At 46.1% G+C, this 3,249-nt stretch overlaps 1 long non-coding RNA gene across 1 annotated transcript; it reads left to right on the forward strand.

The window, feature by feature from the left end:
* Positions 1-743: 743 nt before the first annotated feature.
* LOC136991554 (uncharacterized) lies at positions 744-2,397 on the forward strand. The gene is made up of 3 exons (XR_010883664.1): positions 744-833; positions 1,219-1,352; positions 2,236-2,397. It is a non-coding gene; the product is annotated as an uncharacterized lncRNA (long non-coding RNA).
* Positions 2,398-3,249: the final 852 nt, after the last annotated feature.

Consider the following 3,249-nt stretch of genomic DNA (forward strand, 5'->3'; position numbering starts at 1 on the left):
TCAGTGTGTGTTGGCTCAGTCCCACGAAGGGTGAAGAGGTGTGTAGGGCTGGGGAACAGTGCCTGCCTTCAGACCCTTCCTGACTCTCTGGTGGCTGGTGCCAGAGACTAGATGAATGACTAAATCAGGAGGCCTCTAGCTAGTGCCTCCAGAGATAAGTAATGTCAAAGGAGTTCTTATTTGGTAGGAGTCTTGCAAGAAAACTTTGGGAGCTAGTCCCTGGGACAAATCTTTGCACAGCAAGTCAATAACCATTTATGAAACATGGAGGAGGGAAAGGAAAAAAGCCTCTGCGTGTAAAAATATTGGTACGGTGAAAGGAAACTGCGCATCTGGAGTTTCCTGCATGTGTCCATAGGTGCTGCTCTTTGCCTTTTTCCCCATGCTGTTTTCCAACCTGTAGATACTTAATTGAACATTAAATTTTCTTTCAAATAGTCCAAGCATGGATGATAAATGTACTGATAGATCCTAGCCCATTTCTACCTCTCTCTTTTTTTTCTGAGGCAGGGATGGCAAGTAGTTGTGTATGTACAACTGATCTGCCTTAGAGGGAAACTGATGGGAGGGATCATCTTCTGAAATAGCTGAGATTAATTTCTGAGAGGTGAGCAGTCGTCCCAGAAGTCTTGGTGATCAGTATGCAAGTAATAATGCATAATCGCTGTGCTCTCCAAAACCGATAACGTTTTCTGGTGCATATCTTTTTTACAGGAGACTGTTGGCTCTTGGCAGCTATTGCATCTCTCACCCTGAATGAAGAAATTCTTGCCCGTGTCGTTCCCAAAGATCAGAGCTTCCAGGAAGATTATGCAGGAATCTTCCACTTCCAGGTATGTGGAAAACTGGCTCTTGCCTTCCCCCTGATGTCGTCAGCCAGGAACACGTGTGTGGTAGGTCAGACCTACACATGTGGCATTTCCTGGAATGTTTTGAGGGACACGGAAGAGCCAGGCATAAAACAGAGAAAGTCAAGGAGAGGGATGGTGATGGAAGGAAGAATGGCTGCTAACAAAAGAGCCGGGAGTGGGGTCTTTCTTTGTGATCCTTCCTCCATCGGCAGATCCGACTGACAGCAGGGATTCCTGTACAGTGCAGGCTAAGCTGACTGCCAGTAGGCTTGTTTTCCTTCTAGGGAATCGGTGTTAGCGGAAGATGTCCCTGTGACCTGAGTACGTGGCATGGGGTGATGACTAGGTGTTCCCGTTCTCTTTGCAGTTCTGGCAGTACGGGGAGTGGGTGGATGTGGTGGTTGACGACCGGCTGCCCACCAAGAACGGGGAGCTGCTCTTCGTCCACTCGGCGGAGGGCAGCGAGTTCTGGAGCGCCCTGCTGGAGAAGGCCTATGCCAAGTAAGTAAAGGAGAGGGCTGGCTCCTGTAGGCAAAGGGAACTACTTCTTCCCCACTCAGTCTCCTTGCACATGCTTGTGCTTCTCTGTAGTATCTGCAGCTGTGCAGTTAAAGTGTCGGTCTAATCGTTAGCCTTTAAAACTTCTAGGTTATACCGCAAGGGCTCTTTGCTAAAGGTTTGTTGACGGGTGCTCAAGACAGTAGCCTAAAGTACTGTCTTTGCTAGCCAAGAAAAATAGCCCTTGCTTCTCATAGCAGGCGTGTTCCTGGAGTGTTGTCTCATGTCATCTGGGTCCAGGAAGCTCAGTTTCATCTGCTCCAAGCAAGTGTGAAGGTATCCCAGCTGCGGTGCTTCAATATGCATAGCGTGTCAGTCGACATGTCGAGATCGCTAGTCAACGTGAAGATGCTCAAATCTGAATTCCCAATTTTATGATGGTCAGAGAGGAATTCTTCTATCTAACACTACTCTTCTCAATTGATTTAAGAAATTGAACTTATTCAGATCAGCTAAAAATCAGGCGCATAGTTGTTAAAAGGATTGGAAGACTGTGGAAGTAGAGAGGCACACTGTTGGTTCTTGATTTTTTTATTTATCTTTTTTCAGTTTTCCAGGATTTTTTTGTAATTGATATGACTGAATCTGCAACCTGTATAAATGATCATGTTAGCTCTTAGATGGGCTTTCCACGTACAGGGGTGTAAGAAGCAAAGCCGGGAGGGTATCCATTTGTAGCTGCATTAACTGGCATGGTGCCATTGAAAGCGAAAGTGCTTTGGCAACATGCTGGCACAACTGAGTGCTGTTGTCCAAGAGAAGTGGAGATTATGGAAACTGATGGGGGTGTGTGTGTGTGTGTGTGTGTGTCTCCCCTTTCATGCAGGCTGAATGGCTCCTATGAGTCTCTTTCTGGGGGCACCACCACTGAAGGCTTTGAAGACTTCACGGGTGGAATTGCAGAATGGTATGAGCTGCAGAAGGCACCACCCAACCTCTTTAAAATCATTCAGAAGGCGCTTCAAAAAGGCTCTCTCCTCGGCTGCTCTATTGACGTGAGTTAGTCCAGCTTATTGCTAGACACTGTGAGCTTGCTGAAAGGTGCTGGCAGGCAGGCAGATGGACCTGTTGCTTTGCTCGGGTGCTTCGTAGCACAAAGGATTTTCCCCATCTGCCTCTGACTCATGAAGACCAGTTCTCTGCTCTACCTCCTGGCTGGAAAATTTGACCCGAGAGTGTAACACAGGCACATACTCCTTTGGCAGGTTATGTCTAAGAGCAGGCTGAAAGCCAAACTTTAGTAGTTCATGCGTAAAAGCCCAATGCCTTCTTTTTTTTGTTTTGTTTAGTTTTGTTTCCCTCAAAACCTGAAGTTTTTGCTATTTCATAAGTCCTATGGGAAAGAACTGTACAGGGAATTCATTAGGGATCCCGAGCTGCATCTTTGTTCTAAATGAAGTCTGTAGCTTGGCAGTAAGTTGTTACAGGTGACGTGCTTTTGGAAAGCCTGCTGCTGCTAGTGGTTTCTGCAGCCATATGTTCAGAGGTAGCAGGCTGCAGTCCTTGCAGTAGCCTGTTTGTTGCACAAATTGTACCAAAATGTTCCAAAACAATCAGGGCTATATTCTTGAAGCAGAGAGGCTGGCAATGCTGCCAGGTCTCTAAAAGGCTTTATCAGAACATATGCGTTGCCAAAATCTGAATCTGTACTGTGAGGAAGAGAGGCGCTTTGGCCCTGCTTACGACTATTCAGCATCCCTTTTAGTCTCACTGAAACAAGTATAAATATCGTTATTGTGATAATCGCTGTACTCCCAAAGGAGATTAGATCTTAGCTTTGCTTAAAGGGAAGGTAAATTGTTTACAAGAACTCGATTTGTAAGACACACACAAATGTTTC

This window comes from Apteryx mantelli, chromosome 3 (genome assembly GCF_036417845.1).
Source record: "Apteryx mantelli isolate bAptMan1 chromosome 3, bAptMan1.hap1, whole genome shotgun sequence".
NCBI lineage: Eukaryota > Metazoa > Chordata > Aves > Apterygiformes > Apterygidae > Apteryx > Apteryx mantelli.